Source organism: Festucalex cinctus, chromosome 20 (genome assembly GCF_051991245.1).
Source record: "Festucalex cinctus isolate MCC-2025b chromosome 20, RoL_Fcin_1.0, whole genome shotgun sequence".
NCBI classification, from domain to species: Eukaryota; Metazoa; Chordata; class Actinopteri; order Syngnathiformes; family Syngnathidae; genus Festucalex; species Festucalex cinctus.
In genome coordinates, this window is record NC_135430.1 from 16,034,578 (window position 1) to 16,060,241 (window position 25,664).

General features: G+C 38.0%; 1 protein-coding gene across 7 annotated transcripts in view; it reads left to right on the forward strand.

The window, feature by feature from the left end:
• The first annotated feature begins 317 nt into the window (after positions 1–317).
• Positions 318–25,664, forward strand: part of odad2 (outer dynein arm docking complex subunit 2) — a 126,488-nt gene continuing 101,141 nt past the window's right edge. For 2 of the 7 annotated variants that reach the window (XM_077509418.1, XM_077509421.1), the window contains exons 1-2: positions 318–576; positions 841–922. The gene's annotated coding sequence lies outside the window, so the exon portion shown is untranslated. The other 5 variants (XM_077509413.1, XM_077509415.1, XM_077509417.1 and 2 more) reach the window with 4 other exon arrangements.

Consider the following 25,664-nt stretch of genomic DNA (forward strand, 5'->3'; position numbering starts at 1 on the left):
CTGGCAAAAATATATTTACTGACTCGTGACTATATTGTGTATTTTTTTTTGTATTTGACATTGCCGAAGATTTTTTACAGAACCGTCGTTTCTTTAAGTTTGGCCTTTACGATCCATATTGTAAAACATCCCAGGCCTGGACATTGAGAAGTACTGTCGAAAAATAGTAAAATACAATTTATCACATGGCAGATATAGCTCATATTACGCAGCAGACGTTGTGGCAACACTGTACTAGCAAAGTGCCAAATATAAACAAAGCAGGCTCAGGTAACAACCAATCACGGCCAGAAAACAGCTGAGCCCTGCAGTAAATGTGATGATGTCATTTGCAGTCAACAGCAAGTGGCAAAATATCTCCCCAAAATGAGAGATGGATTAAAAACGGGTTAATTTCGCGGCTTCGGAAAATGTTTGGGTTGACTTCCTCGTTAAAACTATCTTAACAGAAATCGACAAGGAGTTGGATAGCAGTTACATTTTGATTAATTGACACTAATTAGCTCCACCTTGGGAGAACCGTCATTTGACCTCAAGGCATCCTGACGACTGTCGGTTACCAAACTCTGCGAACAGGTAATGAAAGTCAGTCTAGTAGTTTGTTTATTTTTTATTTTTTTTTTTTTTTTGCACAAGTACCATTAACTCACTGCTGTTGTTTGTATGAAATCAACAACATGGATAGAATGACACCTATGATTGTTGGAAACATGAAAAGCAAGAGATAGAGAGACACTGTTTGGTAAGGCAGACGGGATAAAATTTACAGGTGCTCTATTTGATTGACACACACGTGCTGAGAAGCCCGTAATGCTAACACTCCCCTGACATTTTCCGCAGCTTTCCTGCGACTAGGAAGCTCTTGTCGGAACCAGCACCACCGCAGTACGTGGGCCACAAGCTAACAACAAGCCACATTAAGGTAAGGTAAAAAGGTAATACATATAGTGTTGTTTTTGGAGTCACATGTGGGTGCATACGTCATCATCCCTGTACCATCAAAATATTGGAGAGATTTTGAAAAAGTATATATGTGAGAAAAAATGGTTAATCTTACAGTTGATCCAAAAGCTGTAATCACAAATAACAAATCTTTAGCCTTTGGGATCAATCTTATGCTCCTATTTTGGCAAATTTTATTAGCATAAAACAAGAATTTCCAAATCCATTCCCAAGTTTCATATATTTCTGGTGGAATTTAATTTGGATATTAACTCCTTAAAGTTGACAAGAAAAGTTTGTATTCATTGAAAACTCTTGGTGAATTGTCTTTTGTTGACCTTAATTGAATTTTTCTGTGCCTTATGTTATTTTGTTTCATTGTGTATTTTTTTTCATTAAGAATTGTTGATTGATGTTTGTTCTCAATACTGTGGGTGTAAACATGATGGGAACTTTGATCTAATGTTGTGAATGTTAAAAGCAAAGTTTCAACAACAACAAAAATGAGGGTAGAGAATATGTTCACTTCTTCGTAGGGTTGTGCAATTAATTGAAATTCAATTACAATTTCAATTATTTTACTCCACAATTACAAAATCAGTATAATCGTAAAAAAAAGATTAATACAATTTTTTTAGATGTTTAATTTTTCCATTTACACTTTATTTTTTATTTTTAAAATAACAATTCTATCTATCTATTAAAAATATATAAAATTTTGTTTGGTCTAAAATAAATGTATATAATTATAGTGTTTTTGTAGTGTTTTTTTTTTTTTTTTTTTAATTGGTCTTAATATTTTTAAAACGTTTTCTTGTTTTGTACAAAAAAAGATTGTCCTACTTCACAGTGCATCAGCTGTACTCTAACTTCAAGTTTTTGCCAACATAAATAAATATGTTTTGTAAATATTTATTATTATAAATTCTCTTTGGTCCAAAAGGAACTTAGATAATTATAGTGTTTCTATTTTTTTTTTTTTTAAATGGTCTTTTATATTTTTAAATGCTTAACCATTTTCTTGTTTTGTACCAAAACATAAATAATAGTTTGAATAATCGTGATTTCACTTATTTGTATGTATGTATTTATTTATTTATTTATTTTCCCCCATAATTGAGCAGCCCTACTTTTTCGTGTGAATTTGAACTCCGGGCTGGAAATTTGGTGAAGACCAAGTAAGAAGCCAGACCACCAATTACGATTCGAGTCATTTTCAGGCAATTACCTCGAGGGTTTCTTGTTTCCAAACGAAACGTGTTAAGCGTTTACGTGCCTTTCTTAATGATTGCTGTGAGGCTCTGTGCAGGTGCAAACATCAGTGGTGGCCAGTGTGATTTTATTAAAAAAAAATATTATTATTATTATTATTATTATTATTATTATTAATGTGAAGAAAAATTAGATACTAAAATTTTCCCTTAGATATGGGGGTGGCCAGAGAATGATAAGGGGTGGCCATGGCCACCCCTGGCCACCATGTAGCTCCGCCCCTGTCTGGTAACCTTTTCCTGCGACACACCCGATGATCTCTCACAACACACTAAAACACGCTACGGCACATTGGTTGGTAATCACTGAGTTATGGTTTTACCGACTTTCAGTCTAAAAATCCATCTCCTTAAACCTTTTAAAAGACTCTATGCCCCTTTAATAACCCTATTAAAGTAACATTGTTTTTCCAAACTGTACCTGCATGTTCTATCAAAGTTAACAGCCCCAGCACAGCACTTAAAAATGGAGCCGTGCGCAGCTGCGCAGGAGATGAGCGACGCTCGCACGAAAACACCACGTATGGATCTCTTTTGATCGGACAATGATTTCGCCAGATCTGCTTAATAACTTCCTGGCTGCATGTTGGCGCATTAGCCTAAACGTGAAGGATTTATGCCATCTAATCCTGTCGAAGCGTGACTCTTTCCTGTTGGATTGAGTCCACGTTGACACCGGGCTAATGAGATGAAGATATGACGGTGAAACATTCACTGGGTGCGCATGAAATGGACGAATACTGTACGGTCGTCGTCCTGAGCGTAGCTGTATTTTTTTGTCGGTGAGTGTTTTGAGAGTGACATCTGTTCCATCCTAATTTCAAGAATCCCGAGCATCTTTACCCAGATGTTTTGGAGTTTTGTCGGAGACTCAAGGGAAGCCTGGGGGAGGGTGTTGCCAGCAGTCTCCGTACTGGACACATTGATACAGAACCAAAAGCCAAAAGATTTGTTGCCATTGGACCAGATCCTCATTTCCACTTAACATCAGGAGTGAAATTTCCACTGTATTTATTTATTTTTTTTATTGGCAGAAAAAAAATGGAAGCAGCAGTATGTGTGACTGAAAGACAAATTATGACTTATTTGTTGGATTACAATGAATTTATCTGCAGTTCAGCCTTTTTATTGTCTAGCAGTGACTGGAACACTACATTTCTCAGTGGGAGGTTCAAGTGCAGGATTTACCATGTGTCAAATATACTGTATATCATAAACATGAAGATATCAGAGTTTTTGCCTTGTTTTAATTGTTTCTGGTTCTTAAACTTGGGTTCCATTTAACCTGAAGAGTTTCAATCTCGGGGTGAGGCAGAGTTCATGTATGACGGAACGTTTGGTGTACCACAGGGTTCAATTCTGGGACCACTGTTGTTTTTATAGTATCTGCTGACCCTGGGTTCCATCTTAATAAAACTGCGGTAGATGTTTTAAAGTGTCTTCTTAAGAGTTGAGTTGAGTGATGGCATCCTAACTGAATGATGTGCAATGCCAACTCGTTATCTAGCAAAACTACATACATACTACTACTGCCCATAGCCAGCTGGGATAGGCTCCAGCACCGCCCGTGACCCTTGTGAGGAAGAAGCGGTTCAGAAAATGGATTGGATGGATGGATGGATGATGATAATGATAGACAGTAGAATGGTTGTTATTATTATTATTATTATACTGCAGTGAATGTGGACCAGTAAACCCGCTGTCCAATGTACAATTTTTTTTTTTTTTTTTTTAAGTTAATCTCCCACACAGACCAGAGACCAATCGGATATTCTGTCATGAGGTCTGTTGTGTGTGCTACACCTGAGTGATGTTAAATCCCATCTGTCCCACCCACAGTCTGTGGAGACTGACGAAACCGGTTCGGCATATGTGTGGGAATCAATTTAACCGGAAATGTTCGAACCATGAGCCTCTGTTTTTGTCATGGTGTTTCTTGTGTGTGTGTTTTTTTTTTTTTGTCATGATCCCATTCTTCCCAGGTACATGAGTTGAACAGCCACTCATTTACAGCAATAGTTTTTGTTGATAAATTCTCTTAAATTAATATAATGATAAAATTAATTCTCTTCTTTAACTGACAGTCATTCTCTGGATAGATTTTATTTTATTTTATTTATGTATTTATTTTTATTAGAGTATATTTGCACCCAATGTTGTGCCCAGGCTGGGTTAAAAAAAAAATAAAAAAATAAAAATATTGAATTGATTTTACTTTTTGAGCTTGATAGATTCATAAAACCATTTACTGTTCACATAAATACAATTTAAGTCTCTTCTTACATTTATGAAAGAACCTGACTTTGAGACAGTTCAGAATCTTTTTTTTTTTGAATTTATATTTACAATTATTGAACTCGAATTAAATAATTTCCATCTCCTCCTTGCTGATGTCAATGTTTGTTACAATTTAAGTGATTATAAACGTGCATTATGTTCATTAATAACCATTTAAAGGGATACTTTACTTATTTAGCCATATTTTGCAGTCAAACATTTATATTTTGCCTCTAAAAAATTTGATATTTTCATTATTTTCACGTACAATTTGTACCTTTTTAAAAACACATTTTGCAACTTGCTGTCGACTGAAAATGACATCACAATGCTCAGGTAACCAATCACAGCTCAGCTTGTGAATGTCACATGACCAAAACGAGAAAACAGGTGAGCTGTGATTGGTTACCTGAGCCCTTATGTCATTTTCAGTCAACATCAAGTTGCAAATGTGTTTTTAAAGGTGCTATTTGTAAATGAAGGTATCGAATTAATTACAGACAAAATAACTTTTTATTGCTATGATGTAAATAAGTGAAGTATCTCTAACAGTTCCCTCAGCAACATTGTTTGGAATTTAACTCATTCACTGCCATTGATGGCCAAACATGTCAAATATCCATTTTTCCTATGCTGGCAGTGAATGAGTTAATGTTTGTGGTGTTTTTCTCATGTCCTTGATATTTAAGAAGAATTGATGTTCCATAATTGATCAATATTGGATTGAAGTGAATCGAATCGGGAAATAAATCAAAACCAAATGAAACTGAACTCTTGTGAATCGAAATCGACTCAATTGAGGAAATTAGAATCGATACCAATACCCAAGTAGGTCATCAAAGATGTCCAACTCTTCCTGTCGAAAAGCTCACACAAAAAGTGTCATATGAGTACGATTAATTGTCTGTCAACATTCAAGACCAATTATTTCAATGTTAACAGTTCACGTTGGTGATGTGGTGTTCAGCATTTCCAATTAGACATAACAAAATGATAAATCTATTTCCCAGCTAGTCCGCGTGCCCTTGAGGTCGTGCGCGGCTAAAATTGCCGATGAATCATGTCGCTGGTCAAAATTTGCATTGTAAATTTGTTTTTGTTAGATTAGTCCCTGTAATTTGCTCTTCTTTCTATGCTCCAGGAAAGCCTCAGATGTTGTTGACCTGGGCAACTAGCAATTAGAATCATGTTTAATGTATTTTAATTGTCTGGGATTTTTTGCGAGTGTGTGTTACATTAAAGAAAATCTGTGGAAAACAGTTATTTTCTCAGTCCGATTGGGCATGAAAGGGGAAGTGCTGTTTGGCAATTCAGTGCAGGATGTTTTTTTTTTTTTTTCCCACTTGATGAGACTTTTATGTACAACGTCGCGATGGTCATGGGGAACACTGGGTTGGGCCGCTCCGGTTGCAGCCACAACAAAACATCGTGGCCCACTGCGAGCCAGCCCATCCGCTTCACACGGCCTCCACGCGATGGGTCCAGAATAGTCCAGGCAAAACAAATCAACTGAATCGTGGATGGGCACAGCACGAAACAAGTTGGCTCGCGCTTTCGCGGTGAGGATTTGGCCCAGTCTTCCCGTCTTTTCTTTCCCTTTTATATGTTTTATTTCTGTATTGGATAAGGGTTCTGATGTTACAGATCCATACACGTTTCCCTTCATTTGAACCTGGATTTATATTTATAACCTGCACACACAGTGGTTCCTACCACAATAGTTATTTGCTTCTCTCATTCTCAGACCGTTTGAATTTCCTCTCCTTGCTTTGTCGCACAAACATTCTTATATTTAATTTGAACTGAGAGGCATTCTTGTTTCGCCACTCGCTCACAATCCCTTTTTCTGTTGTTTGAAACTGCGTGACCCCACTGGCACGTTACCTCTTTTAGTGTTTTCGATGGTGTTTCTGCTTTGACCATGGACTGCTCACAAGCCGATCGAGAGGGCTGGAGGGAAAAAGAGGTTTTGTGTTTAAAAAAAAAAAAATATATATATATGTATGTGTGTATATATGTCAAGTAATTGCATAAAGTATATGTCAAGTAATTGCATAAAGTATATGTAAAATAAGTGTGTATATATATAGAGAGGGAGAGAGAATTTATTTTATTTTATTTTTTTAGAGGGTGGCAAATTTGAGAGAAAAAAACTGGAGAATTTGCAAGTTTATAAAGTGGCAAATTTGCGCTGAAAAAAAAAGGCAAATTTGCAGGTTTATAAAGTGGCAAATTTAAGAATTTTTTTTTGAAAATTTGCAAGTTTATTAAGTGGCAAATTTGCGAGATAAAACTGGCAAATTTGCCACTTTATAAAGTAGCAAATTTATGAGTTTTTTTTTTTTCTTAGAATATTTCCCCCGCTCGCTTAAAAAAATTTTTTTTATACGTGGCCCTAATTACGCCTTCGTATCCTATAACAAGCCATGGACACAATAAAATTATTCAAATTTTCCCATCAGAAAAGTTGAGCGGAACTGATAAAGAAAACATCCAGGTATCTTTTTGTCTTACCGGCGTATTAGCACTCCCAATGGTAATGACATTACCTTGTATCTTCCCACTCACTTCCTACATCCATTAGCCGCATCCTATGTTTCTTTAAATCTTTTATTAATACATTCTGCGAGATGTTCTGCGGGGAGTTGCAATCTGCAAACGACCGCGGGGACCAGCTGACCTCAGGCAGGCTTGCATAAGCCAGAAAGTCAGGTTTAAAGTAATGAGGATCCCAGATTCTGTCGCACATCGTGGGGACAAGATCATCACTTTGCTGAAGTTTCATGTAGCAAGACTGCCACTTTGTACTCTGTGGAAAATAAGGAGGCATTAGCTTGTACAGTATTTATAGTCATTCTTAAGGCAGTAAGCATGTCACACTTATTTTAAGTATCTTCTAATAGGCTTGCAAGGGGTCTCACCTACTGGAATGTAAGGTAGGAAACAAATATATATGCAAAAAAAATAATATACAAAAATAAGAACTGAGAGCAGGGCTGGATTCAGGTTGCCTTGACGAAAACATTTGACGCAGAAACCTCGACCAAGAACCTTGAGCAGGCTCAAAAGTACAAAGTAACCACAGCGAGCAGAGCTGGATACAGAACACATGAAAGAGCTTGCATGGAAGAAACTTCCCCATGCTGAGAGAAACCTCGGCTAAGTCACCTCGGCGTGCTGACAAAAGTGTCATTCAGTAACTTTTGCTCCGGCAATGCACAATTTTATATGACAGAATAAAGGCCTATATGACAAAATAAGAGTGACTCTGCAAACTTAAGCAGGGCTAATAATTAGGGATGTAACGATATCCAAACGTCACGATACAATATTATCACAATATGAAGGTTACGATACGATAATTATCACGATATTGACTATTTAAAAAAGATCACAATATTCTAAAAAAAAAAGTTCATTGATCGCTTCACAAGAAAATTGGGTTCCCCTTCATCTGACAATTAGCCTAGATTTTAAACATTACATTTTAAACGTAGAAGGCCAAAATATCCCTAATGAAAATTAAATTGCACTAAAACTAGCCACTAGAGGGTGCTAGAGCTTCACAAATGGAAATCAACCTGACTTTTTTTTAACAATGTGTTCCTTTTAAATATTGTGAACATAACGACGACAATATTGTGGCAGTTTTAATATCACGATATTGCCCTGACAACATCAACATTATAACACAATGACCGCATGAACCAACCCAAAATTCATTCATATTTTGTTCAGTAATCTATCCAACTGTTTGTAATGATTTCTAGCCATTAAAAAAAAAAAAAGTGCATTTTCATATGCACTAAGAATATCTCCCTCAATCAGCAGTTTTAGTTGCTGTTGAAGAATACTTCACTTTGTAAAGCAGAGTTCACACATGCTGATTTTTGACATTTTTCTTAATGTAATTTTTTTTTTTTAAACATGTGACCCCACACATTTCAATGACAAACAAAAAAAAGAAAAATTGGTCTTATTCCTGTTATGTTGTGTGGTGTACCAACACAGCACACCACACACAAAATTACACCAGTAGTTGTACTCTGACAGTTATGTGTGTGTGTGTGTGTGTGTGTGTGTGGCAAGTGCGACAGTGTCACAGCACATCCAAATGAGGGGGGGTGGGGGGGGGGGGTTGACTTAAATAAGTAATAGAAAAAGCCAGGCAAATTGTTAGCTTTTATTAAAATAACACCTTGACCTTTAAAACTTTTAAAATTCAGTGAATTGATGGAGTTTAAAATATGTAATTCCCATCATGAAATTTTACCAATTAACATGCAAATCCAATAAAAAAAAGGGAAAAAAAAGAGAGGGAAAGTGAGTACAAATGAAGAGAACAGATATTTTTTTTTTTTCCCCCAAACCTAAAATACAGAACAAAATAAAAAGAACGATGTATTTCAACTCAAGGTGTCAGTTTGTGGAAGAATCTGGAATATAAAACTAAATCATCTCAGGCCATTTGTAGTTTAAAAAAAAAAAATGTATGAAAGCTCAATTATTGGAAAAAAGTATTTATAGCACAAGGTCATGCTGTTGAATCATTTTGTTTAATTGTTACCATGAAAGCATCTTGACTGCTTACTGTCATTTATTTTGTGTTGATAATGATTATTATTATTTTATTATATTTTTATCAGGGGCAGATATCACAAGTTTCACTTCTTTCTGTCCCCTTTCTTTTTTACAGAATGAAATGAAAAAAATTTAATTGAACCGAATTAAATATTAAAAAGTGAAAATCTAAAAAATAATTTGTAACTAGTATATGTCATCAAGTCTGCTATGTACTGTAAATTGTGGATTTCAAATCTTGCCTAAAATATAAGGCACAAGGGCTCACTTGATGATGATGATGATGATTGTTGATGATTCCAGTCACCATGTCGTTATTCAATCTAGCACCTGAGGGACATTTTCCTTGATTTCTCGAGGGTATTCCATCACTCCAGAATCTTTGAGAATCGATGCCAAGGCAGACGGAACGCTGAGACGAACACACCTGATATTTTTATTTGTTTGCAGACAGACGGAGAGAATGAAAAAAACACATTTTGTCTGTCTGGCCTCATCTTCACAAGGGAATCTCCGCAATGTGTAGCCAGCATCCTCACTTCCTGATCTAAATCATATTGTTTGCTCATCATTCATACAGTAAATACATGATCAAAATGAGCCCCAGGACCCGAGGCCTCACCTGTAACGTATTTGTGGTTCACTCCCGTCTTTAACTCTTTGACCGCCATAAACGTTTAAAAACGTTCAGTATAATCCTAGGATTGGCCGCCATAGACGTTAATTGACGTCTACTATGTTTTTTTATGGAAACGGGTGGAGGAAAGCCTTGGGCAGCTGTGCTCCAAGCATCAAGCCGATCGGGTTACTATATGAGTATTCCTGGCCACTAGATGGCTGTGATGAGTCTTTTGGACAAGATCGGGTAGGAGACAACAGTAGAAGAAGAGAGGCTGAGCTCGAGTGTTGAGGGGGAGAGAATGGCTAACTTGGCTAAGGGAGTCAAAAAGGCTACAAATGGCAATCAGCTCACGCTTGATCCTTATTTTCAAAGCTCAAAAGCATCGACCAGTGCTCAAGAGCACAGTGATGACGGGGTTAAGTCATAGTTGAAGCGGTGACGCGGCCGTTTGAATTTTTAATCGCTATTGCCATCTGTGGCGGAAAAAAAATGAATCTGCATTTTCCCATCTTCACATGCACATCGTGCATATGATGTCACATCTGCAGACAGAGGGCGAGAAATTCATATTTTCTTTGAAGTGCGTAAGAAGTATGTAGAAGAAATGGAAGAAGAAAAAGTAGTAGTATGGGCAACTAATGTGTGACGATGTCGTTAGTTTGCTGCCACCTCTCTCAGAAAAAATGTAGGGACCGTTTCCCTCGCTAGCTTGTAGTTATTTTTAATTTCCTTATTGACAAAAAATATTTCCTTTTTAATAATGGAAGAAGTTTTTAAATGATTTATATCATTTATTTATATCACAAAAAAAATGGTATTTCAACAGGGTTTTATATTCACTGTTTTTTCCCCATTTAAGTCGCTAAAGCTTTGCATATTAATTGATCAAGTAGAATGTAACGAAGAAATTTAAAGCACAGTAACCCCCCCCCCCCCCCCCAAAAAAAAAAAAAGTTTAGACACATAACCCACGGGCCGGATCAGGCCCAAAAAAGGGCTTAATCCGGCCCGCGAGATCATTTTGAAAAGTAATAATAATAATAAGAAGAAGAAATTGTAATGTCGGACTAATTAATCAGCCAACCAGTGCGACCACAATCTAAACATATAAATTTGTAATTTTCACAAGCAGTCCTCAGATGAGCAATGCAACTTGTACGGGGGATCGTCCTGGATGTCATTTTACACACAACTTAGTTTTTTTTTTCTAATAACAATAATAATAATAATAATAATATTATTATTATTATTATTATTATTATTATTATTTTAAATCATAGACCGGCAAAAAAATCTATTATTAGTAAGGATTGGTGTCCTTTTAACGTCATTAATTTAACTGCGCCACACAATGCATTCTGGGAACAATATATATGCAAAACAGGGTGGATTTAACACGTCCGGAAAGTGTTTCCGCGTTCCGTTTGCATTTGTGTTATTTTTCGGAACAATATGATTACAGTTGAGCTCCGTAATGTTATGGCTGGTCCACAAAAATCTGCGTATAAATGACGGCAAAAGTTCTATACCGTTATTTTCACCGATGCGGCCCACCTGGCAATATATTTTCCTCCATGCGGCACCTGAGCTAACATGAGTTTGACACCCCTGGTTTAGACCTTCATAAATATATATATTTTTTTTTTTATTGTCAAAGTCATTGTAATGTATTATATCACTGATTTAGTTTTTGACTTCTGTTATTGCTATTCCATAAATAGGGTGCCTTAGTCCAAACAAGCAGAACAACGTTTCCTCTCGTTTTTACTTGATACAGAGACATGAGGCAGCCTGTCGCATTGTGAGCCAAATGGAGCGACTGGCAAATGCACAAGGGTATACAACAACCATCTCACCTTACTCCAAAGACATTCGGACAAACATGGCTAGCATCAGTGACACATCATTATTAAAACGTTTGTCGTCTCCTTCCTCGCGTCTCACCACAAATTCTCGGTTTTAATACACAGACCATTCCTTTCCGCAGGATACTTCCCGGCGAAAATAGACACATCACGCACAAATATCATGTTAATCTGACAGGAACCGCAATGGAGGTGTCCCGGACGGAATGACAGACAAACGGGAAAGAAGATTTCGGACTTGCTTGAGGATTTAAACCAGACTTCTTTTCAGTCTGTCTGCAATCATTTGAATTCGTCACAACATTAGCAGCCGTTCGCTTCTTGTAATCTGATGACGTCGCGGAAATGAAGCCGATATGTTCCAATACAATCTTTCTGTGACTCCAAATAAGTCCGATCAGAGTTTAAACGACAAAATGATCCTGTATTGAATGAAAGGCGTTTGCTCTAGTGATCTTTATGCAACATTCACTGTTACTTCGCCAAGTTCCAGCACGAGAAAACCTCACAGGAAATCTTACCCAATATTCAATTTCCACCTGCCTCAGGTGGGACTCTGCCCGAAGACCAACTTTCTGTCAGCAGGCCTTTTACCCAGACCCCAACATCACACATTTTGTGGTTAGTCAGTTTTCCTGTCTGCTCCTGTTAGCCGCTAATAGGCTTGGCGCTGCGTCGTTACACTGCAATTACGACGTGGGGCTTGCCAGTTCGTACGACAACTTCTAAAGGTGCCGCATCCAACACTTGTGCTTTAATGGAAGGCTTTTAATAAATGAGCTCATTTTCAGACAAACTGGCAGACATTCGCTACGTACTAAACTTGTCTGGATAACCGCATTGCAGTCTATGAAGCATTCTAGGTTTTATGAATCACAGCAACATTTTAGACATTTTATCCTCTGCCCAAGAAGGGCTAAAATAGTGAAGAAAAGTTGTTTTAAACCTCATCGTGTCGTTGCGATATCGATGGACTAAGGATTGCCGAAAGTGTTTTTTTTCGTCAGTATTAATTAGGTTTAGGATTTTAGGGTTAGGAGTTTTTTTGTTTTTTCCAAGGTTAGATTGTTGTACTCCAGCTCCGTAGACTCGGGCTGGGTATTGCCGCCAACCTCACGATACAATACGTATCACGATACAGGGGTCACGATACGATACGGATCGCGATATATGATCTTCAAGGCGATACGTAGCCCGATATTTTACATTCAACAACAGTCATATGTACACCTAAATATGTTCATTACGCTGGATGGCGAAAATGTTTTTGTTCGTAGCTCTTCTGGTTTACCACCAAGCGGCATGCCTGGTCGAAATGTGTACGCACTTAAGAGCAAGGAGCAGTTTTCACAGACACACCGGGAAAATTTATTAATAGGCATGAGCCTAATACAGCTCTAAAATGTGCTTATTTGAAATATTTGGGGAAACAAAAACAGATTTTTTTTTCATGCAACACATTTTATTCAGTTTTTTTAAAAAAAAAAAAACAAAATATAGGAAAATTGGTACATTGAGACACGTGCCATGTTAAGTTTAGAAGTAAATAAATGTTGATATTCTTCCTCTGCTTTCATTTTTCTTAGCAGGACACATCGTACAATCACCGGTGAGCTATTTTTGCATTAATTGAAGGCAATTAACTTCAAAGACGCTGCTGGTTTTTATTTTTTTAGGTACAATGCAAGCTGCAAAGGTTAACTGCCTATTTCAAGTTAACGAGCAATATCGATTCTGACGCCTGCGTATCGATACGCGTATTGTAATGAGGCCCGCAACGATATATTGCCGTATCGATTTTTTTTTAGCACACCCCCTACTGTAGACGTTACACTAAAAAACAGAGTCACCGTACCGTACTGCATTTTTTTATGCCCTGAAGATGTGGTTGGCGTAATCATGAAATCATCTGAAGCTCTGGCCAACTGTGAGTCAGAAAACAACACTTTCATAGTTTAGGTTTTACCAGATTACACCAAGGGACAGAATAGATGGATAACGAACGGTCTGACATTGGACCTGCGGTAGTGGGTAGACGTAGTAGTCTAGTCAACAGGCAGAAGTCATTTGATGTGAAGTTTTCTGGGTGGTGGACAATGAGCAGATGCCTCAAGGTTTCAGACACTGAAACACTATCTAACCCGGTGATATCCAGACCATTTATTCTCCTTCCATCCATCAAGTGTTTAGTCACTTGCACACACTTTTACTCTTTGCCACTCTGTTTCCTCAAGTGGGTCTGCGGGTTTGCTTTTTTTTTTTTTTTTTTTTTTTATAATTCCTGTTGATCAAGGCCCAAGACTTAGATTGATCTTGCTGTTACTGTTTTGTTTTTTAACCACTAAACAAAAACAAAGACAGTTTGAATTTCCTGAACGTTTTTAGTGCGCTACCAGCCGTCAGTATGTTTTTTTTTTTTTTATTAGTTGTCTGATGGTGATAAAGATGGATGTTATGTTTTTCTTTCAGCCCTTTTCTATATTTCTTTTGCTGTCCAAACCCACGTTAGTGATGTTTTTCACATATTTCCTCATAGTGTTGCGTGTATTTTAAGTCTGTGGGGTATTTCTGGTAGCAAACATAACACGCACGGAGGCCTTGTGGAGACGGAACACACATTTCATTGTTGTAGAATGTTTTTTTTGTGTTTTTTTTTTTCCCCCAAAGTCATAGCAAAGTTCCATATTTATACATCCTCTTGAACATTTTTTGCGTGCTAATTCGTTATCCTCAAATCCTCTTCTTTAATTTAGAAAGTCATCACTCATCAGTATTCCAGTTTTCGATACGGTCATGCCTCCTGAAGTCATGGTCTGATTAGGACGAAGCACTCGTTGGCCGCAGCTCACGGTTTCGAGCCATCTTTTTTTTTTTTTTTTTCCTTTTAATTTTAGTTCCACAAGGCCACTTCTGCTTTTACGTTCCAGGAGCACTTCTTGCTCACCTAGAGGACAAAGAACTTTCTATGCAAAAAAAGTGGAGAAATAAATTAAAAGTACATTATTACTACACGGTGGGACCCACTCTTGGAAAGTGTCCTGAACTGTAAATAAAAGTAATTTCAATGTTGCGTTTGCTCATTGAGCACCAGATAAATTCCACAGTTCCTAAGTGAGCCGTGTGCAGCTACAACTACCAAAGCAGATGTGCCACATGGTATGTTCTCATTTGTTTCTGACGTTTTTCTTACAAAGATGAACTAACCAGCACTGCCTGCCTGTCCTTTTACACCCATATGTTACTGAAGAAAAGACCCGGAGTGCTGGGTGGAGTTTTTGGTACTTCATGAATAGTGGAGAGTAACTCTTGAAATTTGTCGCGGCTATGTGAAGTCAAACAGACGATGATGACATTTTCCAAGAATCGCTATCGGCTGGCGGTTTTACATTTGATGCCATAAAACATGCAAGCCGGAGCAAAACTCAGGCCCGCACATCAATGTCGGAGTCCAATCTTGGAATCCTGTCAGCACCACTTCACGCTCTTGTCTCGTGTTTATCTTCAACTCTGGCCCCATCGCCACTCTTGTGCAAGTTCCTGTTTCTCCCAGGCCCGTTGCTCGCGTCGCATTGCAGGGTCCTCGAGGTTGAGAATTTTTTTGACAAGTGAACAAACCATCACCATTGTCTTAAGTAGTCCATCAGCTTGACTAAAATGCAGTATGTAAGGTTTATTATAGTGTAATTAGAAAAAAAAAATAGGGGTTTCAATTAGTTAATGTAAATTTCCTTTAATGCCACTAATTTTTTTTTTTAAACGCACGATTCACTCATTCACTCCCATTTTACTGGATTTTGACTGATTTTGCAAGGCCCACAGAATATTGTGTTCAATTGCTATAAAAACATGGAACCTATCAAAAGAAAGATTAAAGTCTCCTCTTTCATCAGGAAAAAAAAAGTATATTTCTATCTGTTTCCGTTTTGCAGCAATTAGCATTAGAAGAGAGTTTTCACGAATCTCTTCAAAATTGTAAGTAATTTAGCTTTTTTTTTTCTAGCTGGCCCTGGTTGATCTCCTTTACTCTGCTGCCACCTGCTGGCCGTTTGTGTAATAACTACCATTTCTGCAACCGTTCTTTGCAGTTGAGGCTGCATCAAAGCCTTCTGTATGCTCGAGCATATATAAAAAAAAAAAAGAAAGTATAAATACGTCTTTGGGACACTTAGAACATTGGAGAAAAAAAACGTATTTACACGTTTTTGGGAGCAAATGAGTTAATGACCACCATTTACTTGGAAAGCCTGTACTGCAACATAGCAGACACATCCACGTCAAAATTTTGCAGTAGTAAATTTAATAATAATGCATATATTTGTGGAGCCCGCGGTCAAGTATTTTACAATTTAAAAGTGTGCAGAATTTCACAAGTTATTTCTTGTTAACGATTAGCTAGCTCTTAATACGAAAAGAAAAATGTGCTGAGTTGTCACCAGTGTCTTAAAAATGCAACTATGCCATCTAGTGACAGAAAAATGATCAACACAAATCAATATCACACTCTGTTTTTACAATAAAGCACATCTTTTTAATTTGAACTCAATTTTATGAATAATTAAACTACTGTATCAATGACTAAAAGCCATATTTCTACTAGCTTAACATTTCTTCCACTTTTATATTAACAAGACTTAGAAAAAGTAAATACATTTTATTGTATGTTTAAAAGTTATAAAATTTGTGATTGTGAGTTAACTATTGAAGTCATGCTATCATGCTATCAGTTACATTTGGAAACATGGTTGCCCCACAGCGCTCTTGACCCGAAACTGTTCATATTTCAGCAGGACAATGACCCTAAAGCACTAATCCAAGATATCAATGGAGGGTCTGTGACACAATGAACAAACAGTAGCTCTGTTCGATTTTTATCAGTAGACATGATTTTCCTACTTTTTATTTTCATACTGTGTGTGTGTGTGTCTCCTTCCCTCAGCCAAAGGGCCTTCAACTACCATTGTTCTGGAATGCTTAGTGGGACATCAAGCTGAAGCTTTAGGCCCAAAGCCCAGCGATCATTCAGACCTTTTCGCCTTGCCGCTTGTCCCTGTCTGTTCTGTGATGAGATTTGACAGCAGCCTGTAGGCTGTCACAGCATTCCTGCGCACAGCTGCTCTTAAATCACAAAAGGGGATGAATCAAGTGGTGTTGTTGTTTTTTTTGTTTTTTTTCCGCCTGGCCTGGCTGTGGACTGCAGCAAGTGCGGCGACTGCGCACGAGGCCATGTGCTCTGCGGTCTTGCGCGTAAATCATTCCAATTCTCCGTCACTTATCAGTTTTATGTAATGATGTGTTTTTGTGTATAAATGAGCACACTCGACACCAGTCAGGCCCATTTTCCATTTCCTGCAGTTCCCCAGAGCTCCGACTTTGTATGTCAACATCGTGCAACGTATTGAGGCCGATAAGGAAACGTTGAGCCAATTTGACTTGACTGTTGAAGTGGTTTGGAATCATCACCAGGCCGCTGGGACATATCAAATGTCTGGTGGAACATCTGAATTGTTGCTCTAGTGCTTAAGAGAGCTGAAACATTAGAGGAGACACATTATCTTGATTCTTAAGTAGGTTTAATATTGCGTATGCGGGGGAGCATCAAAAGTGTAACTGCTTTGTTTTCTTGCTATGCAAATACGAGTTCAGTAAAGTTAGACGTACAGTAAATATTTGTATGAAAATCACTTAAACCACCCTTTGACTCTCATCAATTGCTAAAGAAACTTAGTCCTTTCTGATCCATAAATCCTGTCCATTTTTACCAAGCTCCACCCTTTTGAAGTTTTTTGAAGATTTATTGACAATTATATGTTCTGTAAAGCCCCTACTAGTATAAATACGGTATTCTGGTTAATAATGCATTAATGGAATATAAGTTAATCAGCAAAATCCATATCCATATCGGAAGGCGGCCATTATGCCACTTGCTGTCGACTGAAGATGACATCACAGTTGCTCTGGTCTCAGACAACGATCAATCACAGCTCACCTGTGTTCTTGGAGCTGAGCTGTGATTGGTTGTTACCTGAGACCTGAGTAACTGTGATGTCATCTTCACTCGACAGCAAGTGGCAAAATGGCCGCCCCCTGAGATGGATAAAAATGGCTGGATTTTGCTTTTTAACTCGTATTCTACAAATGCTATTCATTATTTTTCATGTACAATTGGTACCTTTTTAAAAACACATTTTGCAACTTGCTGTCGACTGGAAATGACATCACAAGGGCTCAGGTAACCAATCACAGCTCAGCTTGTGAATGCCACATGACCAAACCTAGAAAACAGGTGAGCTGTGATTGGTTACTTGAGCCGTTGCGATGTCATTTTCAATCGACAGCAAGTTGCAAAACGTGTTTTTAAGGTACTATTTGTACGTGAAAAATAATGAAAGTATCTAATAATAGACAAAATATTAACTTTTTATTGCTATAATGGCGAAATAAGTGAAGTATCCCTTTAACTCATTTGTTCCCAATAACGTGTAAATACGTTTTTTAAGTGTCCCAAAGACATATTTATACGTTTTTTTTTGTTTTTTTGTTTTTTTATGCTAGAGCATACAGAAGGCTTTGATGCAGCCTCTGAACTGCAAAGAGCGGTTGCAGAAATGGTAATTATTACACAAACGGCCAGCAGGTGGCATTAAATCTCTTCTAATGCTAATTGCTGCATTTGCAATTGCTACACGTGACCTCCAAATATCAGCCTCCATCCCGAGCTGAGATTTTCTTTCTTACGCTTCTTTTCAAATTACAGACTTCCAAATTTATGCTTCCTGCTAAATGCCCCGCAAAGCGTCTCCCCGGGATTATCAGGTAACAGGACAAAGCCCAGAGATGGTGTATCAAAGTCTTTCTAAAGGAGGATTGTTTTTCAACCGAGCCGCCACTCTAAATGAGCACTATTGAAGTTGAGGCTGAAGAGTTAGATGAAATGTATTTTGGTCTCAGGTTGCCCCTAATGGAGGAGGCCCAATTTATTGCTTTAACATAAAATGACATTGCGCTCCCACCGTGCCTCTGGCTGCACTGTTAAGCTCACAGCAGGTGACTGCGACAGATCAATCAAACTCGCACTGTCAACACCGCCTCGAGACAATTCAGACACAATGAGCGAAATGAAGTTCTTTCCAAATAGTAATGAATATATCTGGGGCACCACATCTGTCATTGATCTAGATTAAAGTCCATCACGTGAAATTAATACAGTAACACAGAACCATGATAGTGTTTAACACAGTTTTGTACATCCTGGTGGCTGACTGATGTTCAGAAGTGGCAAATCCAAAACCAGAAACTGCCAGTTTGGCTTTAGACATTGATGCTAGCTAGCTAGCACCCTAGCAGGTAAACGAGCACAATGGGAGCTATAGCTAGCTAGCTAGCTAGCACCCGGGGCTAAAGTCAAACTGTTGTTGGTTAACTGCCCCAAATCAACTTCAGTGAGTAGATTGACTGCCAGGAACCACTAGAGAGCACTGTTTTGTCGTTCAGACTGTCTATCTGCTGACAGAAATATGCTGCCACAGAAATAAGTATTTTGCTAAGAGAAAAGGAAAGTGTAAATATGTTTGGAATCCTTTAGTTTTGTATGTTTGCAGTATTTTTATTCCACACAGTATTCTATAAACATTTTGAATCAATAGAATAATTTTGCAGCATTTATTGCAGTAAGTATGCTATAGATGCAAACAATTACTTGCCTGCACAGTCCCAGGGGAGACCGGCATCATTCTTGCACTCTCTTTGTATGAATTTCCAAGAGTGGAAAATGTGATGCTGTCAGGTGAGCAACAACAGCAGAGACGTGATACATTGTCCCATCTGTCATCCGTGCTGAGATATAGAACACGATGCATTAACACGGCAACACGGGGGGGGGGGGGGGGGGTGCTCGCTGTCTTTCTTTGCTTCCTCTCCACCCTCCCATGCTTTAAACATCATAGCGCTGAAATGACGGATGATGTAGCAGGTCAAAGATGTTAACTTACTGAAGAGCTTGACATAGTGCCGCATTTACCTGCCTGGATGATTTTTTTTGTTTTGTTTTTGTTTTACTGTAACTTCTGTTACTCATTTTCATATCCACAATATTCATTTCCGTTCATCTGTATCAGGCATAGTGATGTAATTCAGAGTCTAATGTAGTTCAGCTGCAGTGCCTTGACTGTTGTGGCTTTTCGGGGTCTCTCACCGGTGGTTCTACATTCGTGGAATGCCCGACCCCCCCCCCGCCAACCACAGGTCGTTACCTCTGATGAGCCTCTGGTCCCTAATTCCCCGACCACCTGGGTCTTTAGTCAAATACATTTATCTACCTCTGTCAACGTCTGCCTGACCACATAAAGGAGAACTATCTGTTCAGATTTTCTGTGAATAGATTTCACGCCTGGGTTAAGTTTGAGTAGAGTTCATTAGCGTGCACCAGGGTTCACGACCCGTTACGTGTCTGTTTTGGTATTGATGTAACAGCATCCAGTTTCAACTAGTTTTAGGCTATATGATGTCTGGGCTATATGATGTCAAAATCTTTTATGCTATATGATGTTTGTTGATGTCAGGAACTAACTGTAATTACGGAGTCAACAGCCAATCAGAAAATTCCATGTCAGTACTGGTACTCACATGTCTAGCCACAACCAATGAGATTGATTGACTGTCTATTTAAGGGTCCGAGAATTGTGCGTGTTTTGCCGGATTATTGTCCACCTGTTCCTGTGTACAGCGTCTCTGAGTTTCTGTGCCTCTCGATGTGACTAAAAAGATAAAATCCCATCACTTGAAACTTCAGTAGCCAAATGAAGTAGTGCTGCTCTTCTAAAGATGGTGAAATTCAGCAGAGTGCAAAAGAGAGGGCACCTGTTGCTAATTATGCCCATTTTTTGTTGTTCACTGTCAACTTGATCAACAACCCTTGTAATCTGTCAGCATTTTTTGACATCTTAGTAAATCTTACTAACTTGTTGACCAAACTGGATCTATCGTGTCGGCTGTGGTAATGAAGTATTCCACTTTCCTCTCTTTCAGCCGTGCACGCGCGACAGTTGATACCTTACCAGCCAAACCCAGTTTAAATAACAGAGCACGGGTTTCAAAACACAAGCAGATGGCTTCTGCCTTTTGAATGTCGTCTCTGTGCGATAGTAACTCTATCACTCCTAATTACGTCTCAAATGCGCCATTCAAATGGTGGGGGATATAAATCGGGTCTTTAAAACCACCCTTCATTCCATTCTTCTCTGTCTGACCTCTCTGCCATAACCTTTTTTCATTCTTTCTATGATTTGCACATGAATAAACAACTTTTGAGCATATTATCCGCCCCCTTCAACAAGACTAATATCGACAGTGATTAAAGTGCCAATTATTATAGTCAGCTCTTTAGGTTGTAAGTGGAAGAGGTAGGAGAACGTTATTGACTTTGAGTAATGTATGCTGAGGTTCAAGATTCAAACAAGAGTACGTGTTGTGGCCCTTAGAGCCTGAATGCTCACAGCATGGTCCCTCCCGCCCCGGGGGAAAGCGGTTGCCTGCTGATCCGGCGCTGCAAACTGAAAAACGAGCACGTTGGTGGCAGAGCTGGAGGCCTTAATTTCAATTAGAGGCCATTGCTAGGAATGTACGAGCAGGTTTATTTAGTCAAGCTCGGTGATCTGTTTTTCTAAGATCTCGATTATTCCCTAATGAACACAAACACATGGGACCATACAGGAAAGGATGCCTGGAAAAAAACAAGGGTGGGTCCTCTTGCACCTGTCTTTCTTGTTCAGGGCCCGGTTGTTCAAAACTGTTAACTTTAACCGGTAAAGTTAACACACCTAAGGACCGCCACTATCTTTTTAACAGTGTGGTTAACTCTGCTAATGATGTCCTTTTGAGCGCAAGACAAAAAAAAAAAAAAAAAAAAAGTCCGATGGCTTGACTTTGACATTGGCGAGTATTCTGATGAAGAGTTGCGAAAACGCTACACCGAGTCAAAAGAGAAATAATAAAAATGTATTTTTCAAAGATTAGTTCTAAAAATGGACAGAGAGGGGCTTGCCCAACATTTAGTGGGCGGTGATTCTGTGATGTTTGCGTTCACGTAAATAATCAAACACTAAATGGCTGCTCTTTATTTAATTGAAATTAATTTAAATGTTTTTTTTATTCATTTGAATTTAAAACTAATTACAAATATTCATAATAATTACAAAGATTAAAAATACATACATTTTAGATGTAAATACAAAAACAAGACACATAATACTATTAGCAAAATATTACACAAAAAATAAAAATCAGTCAAAAATACAAATGTTAGACAAAAAAAAGATAATATAAAATCAGACAAAAGCATACAATATTATGCTACACAAATATTGGCAAAAATATTGCACAAAATATTCACTGAAAATACACAGTAGAAAAAATATTTAAAAAAATTATTTCACAAAAATTCATAAATTGCTTCAACCATTGATTGAATGTTTTCCTGTTTTTTTTTGTTTTTTTTTTTTTGTTTTTTTTTTGCGATTGCCAGGGGTCGTTTGGATAGTATCCATTCCACTTTCTTTCGCCGACCCGGAAGTAAACAAAAGAGGAATTGTCGGTGCTAACCAGTGGCATAAACGGCCCGGTTAACTTTGACGTTAACAAACAGCGCAACTAACCATGTTTTGAACAACGCATATTTATATTTTGTTAATAAAGTTGCTTTGAATCGCAAATGTCTTCAGTATACTACAAAAACAAAAGGATCTGAGCTTTACATACATTCCATTTTATTTGGTTGTTAGGCATGGCTAAGGGCGGGGGGGGGGGGGGTTAATGTCAAATTTAAGGAAGTGCCATCGACGAGAGGACGCTCACAGGTCAGGACGTTAGGCCTGATGGATCATGTTGAGCGGTTTCAGTGGAAGCAGTAAGCGGCACGGCAGGGGAGGAAAGGTTGAAATCGGAATGTGTGCTCCTAGACTGCAGCCCAATAATTCTTCACTGCGGAAGCATTTAAAAAAAATAATGGCGTGATAGCAAAATGACTTTAAAAAAAAATAAAAATAAAAAATGCGTTCAGTACTGTACCTTGAAACTTAAAGTGCGTGTTTGCCCGTGGAAAAGACAGCCAAGTGCACAAGGTCACGTGTGTTATTGTATGTAAGATGGAAAAAACAAAAACGGATGCACTTTGGATTCAGATGAAAATAATGCAATAAAACTCATGAGTATGCAAACTCGGAATTTGAATATTTATGAGATTGACATAACATGAAATTAGTTAGAGAATGTGAGTTGTGCCTCATTGTCATTTTGAATCTTTATTCCCAGAAAAGAATGGTATCAAAAAATATCGATACTAAATCAATCTGGGATTGATATTAGTCAGTTTTGCTCCTGTACGCTTTGCAATTTTGCCAAACAAGCAACAATTAAAGGCTTTGGGGAATTTTTGTTTACACATAATTTATTATATTTTTTATTATTTTGTACAATGAAGGGGAGAAAGTTTTGTTTTTGTATTAGATTGCCTGAGCACTTTTGTTCATATACTTGAAAAAGAATTGTTTTAGTATCCTGAATGTTTTTTATCATATTTTTGTAAAGCGATAATTGAACTTTTCTTCTAAAACAAAAAACAAATTCAGAGAAGTTTAAATGAGGGATACATCTTATTTTTTTATTTTTTTTTTTATAATAGCTTCTGAACAATACATAGAAATTTGATTTGCGCTTATCACTTTGCACTTTGCTTAAAAAAAAAGAAAAAAAAGACATTGACCATGTGTGTAGGGAAAACTAGAATTTGCTAACCAATAAACTTTAATCGTAATTATGATCCAACTTTTAATGGTTTTAATAAAAAAGCAAATGTCACAAAAATGTGTGAAGGTCATAAAAATTAATTTAGAAGTGGAAATTTGTTGATGGTCCATCTAGCTTAATAATTGTAAACTTGCGATATTGATATTGATACTGGTCCTGTCTTTACTCAAAAATAGTCACAAAGGAAGACCACTATTGATAAATAGAAATTGTGAAATGGAATCTTTTGGTGAGAAGTGAACTGAACTGATAACGTATGATGCAATGTTCAAACATTGTATTGTGTATATGTGTGAGCGCGTCTCGGTGAGCTTTCCTTCTCATCTTCAGCGCTCGACTTGCGTCTCCTGCTCTCATCTGCTCCCAGTTAACATCTTGAACGATCTACTACAGCGGTGCTCTCGTGTCATGAAACACACACTACTCCCTTTTCTCGCCATAGCCTTCTGTTGTTCCTTTCTTTCTCTCTCTCTCCACTTTTGTCTGGCACACGAAGTGGAAGATGGTTTTTCACTTTCTCCCCCTCCCCTCTCCTTTTCAACCACGGAAAAAGCCCCACGCGTCCAGCTGCATCTCGGTCAGGCCACGGAGTCGTTAAATAGTTTGAAAAATGAATGTCTCAATGGCATCATTCTTGTCTGCGCCCCATCTCGTTTTTTCCATGTCTACTTGTTAACTTGTGAAATATTTGAGGTGTCTGAGAACTTCATTACGCCGAGCATGCCAACAAACAGTGCAGAACATCTTTTCTCTGATCTCCAGCTTGCCCTGGAAAGCGTCAGTATTGGAAAAAAGGTTCCTTCCACAAAGCAGTCTTCCAATCCCGTGTAAGTGGTGCCCCAGGATGGAGGCTGGTTGCCCTCTTGAGTGACTCATGTTTTATTTTATTTATCAGTCGTTTTCAAAATCCAGTTTCAATGTCACTTGTGATGCACGACATTGAAAGTGTACATAGCGAATTCCCACTACTTCATGATGAAATGAAACCTCACCACTTTTCTATGCACATTCACTGAACCCTTCTTCATTAAAAAATAAATAAATAAATTACCGGTGAACAAAATGCACAGCGAGAGTAGCCTTCAGATACAATTAAAAACAGCAGAGGCCCCAGAATTGAACCCTGTGGTACACCATACATTCAATTATACATGTGAATTCATATTGCACATATTTGTCCAACCATTTTTTTTGCCCGACCATAGTATGAAGTCATTACAATAGAGCTGTCAAAATTAACCGATTAATCGATGATGAAATTAATCGACAACTATTTTAATAATGTAATAATGTTCATTTTCAATAAAGCCCTTTTTTAAATTCAAAATTATCCATATCCGATGAGTTCAGCATATCAACAGTAATTGTCCCCTGCTTTCTATAGTCCTTCACAAAATCAAATCAAATCTAATCAAAATACATTTTCAAACATCTGTTTTTACTTTGAAAACAATGACCCTACGCTAACGTAGTACATCAACTAGTTAATCAAATGTAATCAGGGGGAAAAAATGCTTTTGTAAAACACTTTCATACAAAATGAAAATGAATCGGTTCTAAAAACATTCAACAATAATAAAGAAATCACACGACGTCCAATCACAAAACTCGACTACTGAGAGCACCAAATTCCCTGCAGCACAGATAGGCCAGTCAAGTACATCATGAATACACTTTAGAAACACTGTTGTAGTTATTTTCACCACTGACTTGAAAACTTGTTTTTGGACGCAAAAACCTGTATATCTGATAATCTGCCATTATCGTATCCTTACTAGAAGTGGAGCCAATACCAGACATGCTTTTGAGGCTCTTGCCTGTGTAAACCCAGCCCACAACCTTGAAGTTGTAAGCACACCAAAACCAGACACACTTACCCTGAACTTGGCCATGCGTATTTTCAGACAGTCTAGGCTGAGTGTCTGCAAACGACTTCCTTTTCTATCCCGCTCGCTGTTGCGCTTTCGTTGTAACGTGTCTTTACAAACGGCAGTCTTGAGACATCAGGCTTTGGTCACAAGATCTTCATTATTTGTGTCATCTGTGTCACCATTTCATGAATTCTTTGTCATCTTGTTTACCTTCTCTGTATGTCTTTGGCCAACATTCCCAGTATTTCCTTTTTTGTTTGTGTGAATCTTAATTTCTTGCGGCCGAGGCAACTACTCCACCAGTCAAGTCCATCTTTCATCACTTGCACTTTGTTGTGTGCTGAGGCCCTGCCCATCTTTCATCTGTGCCGGACATGTCTTGGTCCCAGTTGCCTCTATTTTCACTTTTGTGGTTTTTCACCCTGACCGCCAACTT